Source organism: Dipodomys merriami, unplaced genomic scaffold (assembly GCF_024711535.1).
Source record: "Dipodomys merriami isolate MVZ:Mamm:240054 unplaced genomic scaffold, mDipMer1.0.p SCAF_28, whole genome shotgun sequence".
NCBI lineage: Eukaryota > Metazoa > Chordata > Mammalia > Rodentia > Heteromyidae > Dipodomys > Dipodomys merriami.
The window spans coordinates 6973115-6984574 of record NW_027204270.1 but is presented as its reverse complement, the minus strand read 5'-3'; the positions used below and the strand labels follow the sequence as shown (position 1 = coordinate 6984574).

The 11460-nt window shown below is 55.0% G+C and overlaps 1 protein-coding gene across 2 annotated transcripts in view; it reads left to right on the top strand.

Annotated features, from left to right (window-relative positions):
- Window positions 1–9300: 9300 nt before the first annotated feature.
- Casz1 (castor zinc finger 1) overlaps window positions 9301–11460 on the top strand; it is a 152360-nt gene continuing 150200 nt past the window's right edge. For both annotated transcript variants that reach the window (XM_070037340.1, XM_070037337.1), the window contains exon 1: window positions 9301–9363. The gene's annotated coding sequence lies outside the window, so the exon portion shown is untranslated. The remainder of the gene's footprint in view (window positions 9364–11460) is intronic.

Below are 11460 nucleotides of genomic sequence, written 5' to 3'. Positions count from 1 at the left end.
TGAGTGAATGGATGGATGGATGGATGAATATATGAGTAGATGGATGGACAAATGAGTAGATGAAAGATGGATGGATGGGTGGATGGATGAGTGGAGGGATGGATGAGGATAGGTAGGTAGATGAATGGATGATGGATGGATGATGGATGGACAAATGGATAGAAGGCTATGGTAGTTTGGTCCCTTCACTGGCTAGTGGAAAAGGTTACCCCTGGGTGGCTACTTGCTACGCAGCTGACACCAATTCCAGTGTAGCCTTGTCAACCTCTGGGAGGGGCTGATAACTTGAAATTATGTCTTCAACAGGTCCTTTGAGGACTCTGGGAAAAAAAAAATCTCATCTGCTAGCAAAGCAAAGCCCTCTCCAAGAAGAAACATGAAGCAAAACTCTCAAATCAGGCATGGTGGCCCAGGCCTGTAAGCCTAGCTACTCAGGAGATTGAGATCTAAGGATTGCAGTTCAAAGCCAGCCTGGGCAGGAAAGTCCATGAGATTCTTATCTCCGATTAAGCCCCAGAAAACTGGAAGTGGCGCTGTGGCTCAAAGTGGTAGAGTGCTAGCCTTGAGCAAAAGAGCTCAGGGACAGTGCCCAGGCCCTGAGTTTAAGCCCCACAACTGACAAAGGAAAGAAAGAAAGAAATAGAAAGCACACACTGGGCCTCAGGACCTGGGGCTCTGCCCCATGAGTCAAGGAGTGACTTCTTTCCTTGGGCCTCAGTTTCCCAGTCTGTTCTCCCATGTCCATGCTTTGTGGACAGCCAGAAGGTTCTTGGGAGAATGCTACCTCTGGAGTTGTGGCTTTGCTCCCCTGTCTCTGACTGCCTGCGGGCTGTGGAGCCCTGTGCAGCCCGGGGTGGCCTGCCTGCTCCCTGGTGGGGCCCTGGCAGCTGGGGATGGACCAGGAAGCCAGGCTGCAGGCCCTCACTGTGGCCAAAGCCCACAATCTCTCCAAATGCTATTGAAAAAATAATAAAATGGTAATTACTTTGTCATTACCGAACACTGGTTTGTCTTTCTTTTCCTTTCCTTTCTTTTTTTTTTTTTTAAGCCCTGACCATAAATAACCAACCCATTACCCTCGTCAGTGTACACACATCGCCGTGTAGAACCTGTGTCTCTGCCCTGCACCCCGCCCCACGCCCCCACACACGTGACCACTCACACGTGCATGCTGTTGTTCATTGTGGACATTTTCTGGGCCTTCTGCTAGGAGCTGGAAATAATAACAGCAGCCGCTACGAACCCAGGTGGACGCTCTGCGTAAATCATCTCAATGAATTGTCCCCACAATGCCACGAGGCAAATCCTGACTCCGCCTCATATTACAGATAGGGAAACTGAGGCCCAGAGTCATACAGACAGGAAGTGCAAGAGCTGGGATTCGAAACTTGGGGTTGTTCACTTCAGAAACCCATGCTCTGATACACCAAGTGTTTAAACACACAGTATAATAAGGGCTGCAGAGAGTAGGGAACAGAGAAAATAAGGGAACAGTGGGGCAGAAGCGAATCAGGGAAGGCTTCCTGGAGGAGGTGGTGCTTGCTTTGGTCTCAGTCAGCGAGTGGGAGGAAGAAAAACCAGAGGGTAGAAGGAAGGGTGGCACGGAGGTGTGGGTGGGGGAGCAGCTGAAGGCTCTTGTGACTGAGAGGCTGGAGCAGAGGGTGGAGAGGTGACGGAGAAGGGGGCAGGGCCATCAGCCATATCCGGGCTGGCTGGGAGAGCAGGGAAGTCCGCCCCTCCCACGCCGGCCTCCCTGGCACTCCTGCCCGTGTGACACGAGGCACTTCATCAGCAGAACGGCTCTTTCCTGCCTCCCTGGCTGGCCCCGCCCTTGGGAGCCGGGTGCCATGGGTGGTGCCTGCCACCTGCACAGGTGTCTGGTGGGAGGGGGCATGGCCGCTTCCGGGGTCCCTTTGCCTGTGGGCTGGCTCTGCCAGCCTCTAATCGGATCCATACCCCAGGCCCAGGGCGTTGGGATCAGGTCAGGGTGCTTGACTTCTGCTCTCAGAAGTCTGCATTGACTTTGCACACGTGGGGGACAGAAAAGGGGCAGGGGATAAAGGTGGTACCCATGGTATGGGCAGGAATGACAGGGCTACAGGACGGTGCTCTCAGCTTGGAGGACAAGAAATCACGGGGGAGGGAGGATGGGGGAAGGCAGGGCCCTTTAGCTTTGCCATCACGAGGTTTGCCTTGTTCAACAGGCCCTGGTGCCAGGCCTGCCCCGCCCTGGCAGGCCAGGGAGGGGCTGAGGTGTTGGCCCGTGGGTCTTTGGGTAAGAGGTGATGTCAGCAGACAGCCCTGCCCCTCACCTGGCCGTCCCTCTGTGTATTTGGGCGGCTGCTACCAGAGCGCGCCTGCGTAGAACCTGCCAGCCATGCCTCCTCGGCCCCAAACCCGCTCTACAGGGACACAGAGCCCCAGAGTTCCACAGGGGCACATGCCCCCTCCACTAGAGAAGCACCCCTATTCGACTCCTGTCTACACACACACACGCACACACGCACACACACACACACACACACCCTGCAAATTACCCAGGCAGGCTGCTGGGGTAGCTCAGGAGGGTAAACTGTGGTGGGTTTCATTTAAATTCATTCTTGACATTTTTAAGTTCAGTTCACACCCGAAATACCTGGCACTCAGTTGGTGGGTGTGTTTTTGTTGTCTGCATTTTATTACTTGTACTTGTAGCCCTTTGTGTTTCCTGAATTGTTTGCAAGAAAGAGGAATTGCCTTTTTTTTTCAGAAATTGAATATATATATATATCTCCCTACAGGTAGATGGTTCAGAACAGCTATAGCTCAGAGGGCTATGGAGGTTCATAGAAATCAGAGATCCTGAGACTAGAGACTATTTCACTTGTGATTCTTCTTGTTTCCAGGCATGGATAAACACAAATACAAAAAAAAAAGTCAACTAATGAGAGAACAAATTAGAAAACGAAAAGACTCAACTCTGAGCAAAAACAGCCTGAGCTGAGAGATGAGGGACAATGAAGGCAGGCGGAGTGATTCCCCGCCCCAGAAAACAGGTAGTATTTATGGCATCGAAATCCCTGAGGCTTTTCTGTCGAGAGATTTCTGGAAAGGTGCAGGTGATGGGGAAGAGCTACAGGGGAGCTCAACTGTATAAAGGCTGAAAGTCGGAGGAGGTCATTCCCTTTCACCTCCCCACAGACGCAGTCCAGGCTCCAGGAGCAGATCCCCAGGCCCGGGAACCTGCATACATGTGTTGCTTTCCATCTTCTAAAGTCTTTCTCTCCATCCTGCCCATACGGCTTTCAACAAGGGTGCTTGAACCTTGAAATAGCCCTGCTTGTGGCACGGTTTAATAAGGATTCATTACTGGAATCACAGACTCTATCACCCATTAAATTAGCAGGGGTTAAGAGAGAGAGAGAGAAAGAGAAAGAGAGAGAGGAGAATACCGAAGGTTGGAGGGTTGGAGAGCGAGGTGAAGATGAACTTGCTTAGAAACCAGAGCTGCGTGCATGTCTATCTGAAAGGGACAGTCCCGGCTGCAGCCTTGCATGCTTGAAGATGTTTGCTAGCTCTTTGATTTAACTCTACATTACAGTAGATGCATGATTATTTATGGACCAGGATATTCATTAGAGTTATTTATAATAACAAGAAGGATTGGAAACAAGTTTGATGCTCCAAATTTCCAACAGGGAGGGATTGTTTCGGTCAATTACAGTCGAATTCTACAAGGTAGCCATTAAAAAAAAAAATCACATGGTGTGAGAAAAATGTGTATGTTACATAAGCATGGTGGTGAAGGGGAAAACATTGAGTACATGCTGTGTTATTCTGATTTTATGTAACAAAACAATGCAAATATGAAAAAAAAAAAGAACAAAACCCACAAACACTGAAACCTAAACTAGAAGGAAATACCCAAATATGGCCTTAGTGATTGGGTGGTAACATTCAAAATGACTTATATTTTCTTCTTCTTTAAACACACACACACACACACACATACACAACCAGGGTGCTGGTGGCTCACACCTATAATCCTAGCTACTCAGGAGGCTGAGATCTGAGGATCACAGTTCAAAGCCAGCCTGGAGATAACTACTCAGAAAAACAGCAAGTAGCACTGTGGTTCAAGTGATAGAGACCTAGCCTCAAGCACAAAGAAGCTCAGGGGCAGCATCCAGGCCCTGAATTCAAGTCCCAGGACCAGCTGAAGAAAAAAAAAGATATATATATATGTTTTTCTGAAATTTCCACAACAAATGTATATGGCATATGCCACCAGAAACACACAATTCCCCTCTGTATATCACCTTTATAATAACAGTGGGAAACAGGAAATGGTTATGAATTTTGCAAAATAAAAAAAGGGTGAGAGGATTTGGGGGAGACACTCAGTGCTTGTGACCCCCTAGAGGAGGCCCGAGACCCAGCTTGCGGGTTGCGAGCAAGCCCCCGCTTCTTGCCTTCCTCCCGCATGCTCCCAGGAGACACGTTTGTAAATAAAATGGACTCAGCTTTTTTTATTTTTAATTACAATGTACTCAGTCATCACCATGATCACTCATCTCCAGCACTTGGTTAATTACTCAGTCACTAAATATCTGTGCAGCATCTAGTGGGATCCAGCACCACGCAAGGGCACAACGAACCCCTAAAACGTGTACCCCACCCAAGGAGAACCTCAAGACAAGATGGGAGATGGGGGCAAATCGGTTCATTTGTTTTGAACATGTTTGTCTTCCTGGGTAGGGGATCCTGACATTTGGTATTGTGATTTCTGTGGCTGTACTTGTCTTTTTCTCGATTGAAATGAGATGTAAAGGGCAGATTTGTTCTGCTTCCCTTCCTCTTCCTGGATGTATTTCACACTCATCTCCTTATGAACATGAGACAAAAGCAAAAAGTGCTTGGTGCAAGCTGAGCACTGGGGACCTAGCTCCTCCGGAGGCTGAGATCTGAGGATCATGGTTGGAAGCCAGCCTGGACAGCAAAGTCCTTGAGACTCTTATCTCCAATGAATCACCAAAAAGCTAACAGTGGAGCTATGGTTGAAGTGGTAGAACCCTGCCTTGAGCAAAAAAAGCTCAGGGATAGCGCCCTGGGCCCTGAGTTCAAGCCCTAATACTGGCACAAGAGAAAGAAGAAAGAAAGAAAGAAAGAAAGAAAGAAAGAAAGAAAGAAAGAAAGAAAGAAAGAAAGAAAGAAAGAAAGAAAGAAAGAAAGAAAGAAAGAAAGAAGGAAGGAAAGAAAGAAAGAAAGAAAGAAGGAAAGAAGGAAAGAAGGAAAGAAGGAAAGAAAGGAAGGAAGGAAGGAAGGAAGAAAAGAAGGAAGGAAGAAAGAGAAAAGAAAAGTGCTTCTTTGGGTGACATAAAACAGGAATTAAGCCTTTCATTACCTCCTGGCCCAGGCAGCTGGTCCCGGGGAAATCAGACTGTGTTAATCTTGGAAAGTTGTTTTCTGAGCCTCAGTTTCCTCATCTATAGAGCAGGTATGTTCCTTGTCCTAACAACTGTTATGAACAAGCTCATGAGATAGCATGCGTGCTTAGCATGGGGCCTGGCACATAATAACTACTCAATAGATACCAGCTATGTATTGATGAACAATTCCGTTTTTGTGGTCCTTCTCCACAGAGGATTAGAAAAAGAAAGAATTACGACCAGGCAGCTGAGTTGTGATTTCTTGTAAGTCTTTCCCAATGATACCTGCCAAAGTCAAATTTCTTTGTTCCATAATCAATTATCCAGGCACAGTGCTTGACTCCGCAGCTTCTGAGATAAAGCTGGGGCAGGGCAGGTGTGTGTGTGTGTGTGTGTGTGTGTGTGTGTGTGTGTGTGTGTGTGTGTGTGTGTGTGTGTGTGTGTGTGTGTTCCAGGGCCTGGAAAGATGGTGGCACTGGAGAGATGACTGGGCTGGCCCTTAGTTCACTGGCTCCCCTGCGTGGCCTCTGCTAGAGCAAAGTCCTCCCCAGGCATCGGTCCCCCACTTTGGACCTCAGCTGACTGCCTAGCACCTCCTAAGTACCAACCCCTCCTCCCAGATTTTGCCCCAGTCATGGTCCCCTGAGAGCACAGATGCTTGCAGGGCCGGAATGTCCCTTAATTCAGGGCCAGGCAGGGGACACAGAACCAAGTCCCTGCTTGCTTCCATCCTAGTAGGGGAAGGCGGAAAAGAAACCTGGGAATAAAATGATTAAACCAACACGATTTAGACCTCTCAACAAGACCAAGTGAGCAAGAATCTGAGTAATGGGATCCCACTGGAATATGGCACCCTTCGAAAAGAGCTATCTAGGCAGAGGGAAGAGCAAGAGCAAAGGCCCCAAGCTAGGGACAATCTGGGGGTGTTTTTCGACAGCAAGAAGCCAGCATATCCTAAGCATGATAACCAAGAGGCGTGTAGAGCACAGACAGGGGTCAGCTAATGAAGAACTTGCTGACCTCGAAAAAGAATTGGGATTTCATTTCAGGAGAAGCCTGGGAAAGGCGAAATTAAAGAAAAAGCGGAGAAAAGGCAGCTGTTCCTAGTTCCCTTGTGGGAAAAAAAAAATCATGCAGTAGAAGAACTACCAGACGCCATTGGCCACTTTGAGAACTGTAGTGCCCTGTCTTAGTCCCTTACTGCTGTTTCTGTTTTTCCCTTTGAATTGAGGGCAGTGGCTGAGAACCAAGGGAAGCCACTTCTGCTCTGCTCCCTCTGCACACCCTCCCTGGTTTTCAGCCCTGGGGAAGGTTCCTGAAAGAGAAGGTGAGGAGCCTCTCCCCCATCCCCCCAAACACATGGAGGAGAGAATAGTCACCATTTGATGGGTGAGAAGGGACAAGGGACATGGTGATGGTTGAGCATGTATTTGAACGGCTTCCAGTGGGGAAAGGTGACGCTGATTGTGAGAAAGGGGTGAGCTTGGTGGTGGGCTCACCATCCTAGCCCAGCTGGACTCTGCCTAGTCCTTCCTGGTTTCCCACAAGCTGGAATGGATCCACCATGGACCGTTCGCCGGCCCTGTGAACAAACTAGGGAAGGACCACCGCTGGAGAAAATAAAAATAATAAAAGAAGAGCAGAACTGGAGAGGGAACAGGAAGAAATGAGGAGCGCAGAGCACTGGATGTCCCCAGGAGCAATGACAATTACTGGCACTTATCGATCAATATCTTGGCCCCAGCCCTTTTCCTACATTAACTCATTTTAGTCTCAACACTCCCAGGCAGGGACTATTATTATCGCCCCCATTTTAGTGTTGAGGCCACTGAGGCATGGAGGAAGGGGGTGGGGTGTCAAATGTCTAGCTCCAGGATACCCAGCTGGTAAACAACCGGGGTAGGATGGGGTGGGGTGGGGGGGTTCCTGATCTCAACGCCTGTGCTGTTCACTGCTTCCTTACACTGTCCTAGAAAGTTAAGGCCTAATTCACCAGGTTGATTTCATTCCTCTGGTGGACCAGTTGGGGTTGGGTTTGAGATCTCTGGGGCCCTGTGTTCTGTGGGGTCACCAGGGCCAAGGGGCTTCTGGCTGGCAGCTGAGCACCTGTCCTTGGCACTGAGGATGGGTGCCTTTGATGGGGAGGGGGGGGATAGCCAAGGAGAGGAAAGGTGGGTGGTCTGTGGGGATTGCTCACTCTTTGATGCATTCTGTCTTCCTGTTGCTTCTTAGGGTGAAGAGGAGAGAGAGCAAAAATGAGCTTGCCAGGCCTGGGAACCCCAAGTCTTGGGTGGATCTCCAGATCTGTTCCAGGTACTTAGGGGCTGGGGTTTTGAACTGATTTCTTTCTGAGCTACTCACCAGATATTTAAAGACCAGGCCAAGAGCCCTCATCCAAATCTAAAGGCTTTTAGGGGAGGAGCCATGTCACCCCCACTTCAGGGTCACAAGGCTGAGGGTCCAACCAAGGCTTTGTCCATTTGTCTCTGGGCCAACCAGCGGGCAGCTTAAGGGCCAGCAGATGTCTGTCTCGGACAATTATCAGCCAGGCAGTGGGGGTCACGGCCAAGGGCTGGGCTCAGTGGAGGCCTGGCAGAGGAGGCCCCAAAGTCTCCCAGACCGCAACGATGTTTTACCAGCCGGCAACATTTCCTTTTAGTGTAATGTACTGTGAGAGGCACATACTTGGAAATTTTATTCATTTATTCGATATTTTATTCATTTATTCAGTACTATTGTGGTCAATTTCTCACTTATCTCCCTATCTGGGCGTTTCTCTCTTCTTTCTTTTTTTCCCCCCCTCTGTCCTTTCAGAAGGGAAAAATGGGTACCATAATGTGTACAATCCTGGGGTGATAACCACAGTTCTGGGGTGATGAGCAGTCTTGGGAGGGGATGGCCTGATTGGGGGAAAAAAAGGCTGCAGGACCCCAAAACTGATTCTGACCCACAACTCTGGGTTCTTGCAGTGTTGACCAGGAGGTTGGAAAGGCCAGCATGCTGAGAAAGCGTGTGTGTGTGTGTGTGTGTGTGGGGGGGGGTCCTTCAAGGCAGTATAAAACGTGCACCCTGGTAAAGAGGCCCAGGCCCGGGACAGGGCGTTAGCTCTCCCGGGCACACTCCTCTTTCCTACTCATAGATGTTCCTAGTGGATCCTTTTGCTCTCTGCGGGATTATTCGTTTGAGTGTTGGTGATCCCTCCGGCCCGAGGAAGGGTCATTGGCACGCACACGGCCTCTCCCGCGCCCTTCGGGCTCCCTTTCCAGTACAAGAGATTACACGAAAAAGTAGAAAAAAATAAATAAAAACACCCCCTGGTCAAAGAATGAAGTGAGCCGCACCGCCCCCCCCCCCCGACCCCCCAACACCACGTTCTTCGGGTTCCACCTTTCTGGCGTTCTAACTTGCAGGAAAGAGTCGATCAGATCGTCCGTGGAAAAGTGGGAGCTAAACTCAGTCTCTCCGAGCTCAGAGCAGGTGAAAAGTAACGCACACGCAGCCCCCCGCCACGCTACCCCCCTCCCCAATCCTTCCTCTCTCCTGCCCCAGCCTCAACTCCACTCCGGCGGGGTGCGGCCGCCTGGGGGACCCGCGCCCCGGGCGGGCGGCGCGCGCTCCGCCGTGGCTGCCCCGGCGGGGTCTGGGGCGCGCGCGCGCGCACGCCGGGCCCGGCCGGGGCGGTGGGTGGGAAGAATCCGGAGGGGGAAGGTCTGGGGGTGCGAGGGTGGAGCGGAGCCCGGCCCCGCGATCCGGCCCGGGTTTTGCATGCCACCCGCTCGCCCGCTCGGCCGCGGAGAATTCCATAATCACAGCGGGCGAGAGCGGAGACTGGGAGCGAAAAATCCGGGATCCGGCAACTTTGGGTGGCGCATGCGCGCCCGCGGCGCTCCATCCCAAACACACACACATTTTTCCCCCGGACTTGGAAAGTCACCCAAAGCCGCCCCAAGTGCAGGTAAGAGACTCGGCGCTCCCTCCGCCGCGGCCCCCGCGCCCCCCAGCTCCGCGGGCCTCGTGGGGGCGCCTCCCCGCCGCGCCCCCGGGGCCGGTGCAGCCCCCACCCCCCCACCCCCGGGGCTGCCGCTCGCCGCCCGGAGCGGGTGAGCGAGCGAGGGAACCAGCCAAGCCGGCGAGCGGCGGCTGGCACCCAACTCGGGCCGTGCGGGAGGCGAGGGGCACCGGGGGGGGGCTGGCACCCCACCGGGGCGCGGGCGGTGCGTCGCCCGCCGTGGCCGGGGCAATGCCCGGCGCTGCCCGGCGCGCGGCTCCCCCCCCCCCACCCGGGGGAAGGGGAGCTGCTGTCCCCCCCCGGGGGGTCACGAGCTCGGGCGGAGGGGGCGGCGGGGCAGGGGGCGAGGAGGAGGTGCCAGGCGCGAGCGAGGAGTGGGGTGGGAGCGCCCCTGGCGCGGCGGGCTTCGGGGGGCATGCTTGCCGGCACGGGCCGTCGTTCCTGCTCCGGTGCCCTCCCCAGACCCGGGGGTGAGGGGGGGGGTCGTGCGCTCTCCAGGGCAGAGAAGGAAGCGAGGAGAGGGGCGCCTGGGGCGACTTTGCGAGAGTTTGCCCGGGGGTTGGGGCGGGTGGCGAGCCCCTCCGGCCGGCACGGCGCCCCAGCACCGGGGCGTGGGTGCCGCCGGCAGAGGTAGGCACTGCTCGCTTAGGCTTAGGCGACCCACGGGTGCCCCGGGTGAGAAACCAAGGCACGAGGTCTTTCGGATGGGGGGGAGTGGTGGTGCCCCCTTTCTCTTCGGTGCCTGGGAAGTTTGTCTCAAGTGCGCGGCAAGTGGCGCTCGGCACCCCCCGCCCCAGCCTCGCCCGGCTCGCGCTGCCAACGCCGGGGCGCCGGGCCCGAGCTCCGGCCCCGAGCGGCTCGGCTGCCCGCCGGCCCGAGCCCTCCTAGACCCGGGGAAAAGTTCCGGGGAGTTGGGGCGGCGGCGGTGCGCGCGGGGAGAGAAGTTGCGCCCAGGGGCCGCGGGGCTCTAGACGGGCGGGTGGCGGGCAGCGGGCGCTGCGCTCCTGGGGTGGGGAGGCCGCGAAGGGTGAGGGTCAGGCGGGGGTCTGTCCCCCAAGGTGGGCTGGGGGGGGGTAACCGTGTGTGTGTGTGTGTGTGTGTGTGTGTGTGTGTGTGTGTGTAGCTTCGCTTCGCATGTGGGGAGGAGGATTGCCGAATCCGAGGGGGCGCAGGGCGGCAATGGACTCCAGGTAGGGGACACCGAGCGTGGCTGGTGAGGGCGCGGGGGGCACCAGAGGGCAGATGCGGTGGCCGGGCACTGGGGTCTGGCTGAGCCGCGGAGGAGCGCGCGCTGGCTCGGCGGAGTATGGGGGGGGGAACCCCTCACCCTGGGAGCGCGCGCGGGAAGGGGGTTCGGGCCAGCCGGGCCGGTGGTGGAGTTCGGGGGGCAGGGCCCGAGCCGTGCGCCCGCGCGCCCGCCGGGGGTGAGCCGGTCGGGCGGGAGCTGCGGCCGGTTTATTTTTACTCGGTGGCATTTGTAGAATGTGCAGCTGATGACCGGCGGCCGCCAGGAAGTTTTGCTTTCTGTTCTTTTCTCTCTTCCCGAAGCCAGCGCGAAGCTGGGGCGCGGGAGGGCCGGGGAGGGGGGAGCCAGGAGGGGAGGGGGAGCGCTGGGCCTGGGAGGGGCGGGGGCGGCGGCCCGGGGAAGGGGGGACTAGGTGCGGGCCGGGGGCTGCGGGCGGGGGCCGCCCGGGCGCGGGGCGGCCGCGGAGCCGGGGAGCGAGCGCTGGAAGCTCCTGGGCCAGGGGAACAGGTGTATGCGCCCGTCAATCACGGCCCGAGGGACACTTTGGGGGCGTAGATTAAGATCATAAGAATAGATTTCTCTCTAGGGGGTGGGCGCAGGGCCTTCTTCCTAGTCAACCCCAGCCTCAAGAGCTGGGGGCAGGAGAGGGCTGGGGGTGCAAGGCACCCCCCTTCCCCGGTCTCTTCCACACAAGTTTCTCCCGACCCAGCTCCGGCTTGGGAAGCGGGTCAGGCGGCTGGGGACCTCCTCCTTCCGCACAGCGCTGGGGTGTCCGGCGTGTAACCGGACAGACACCC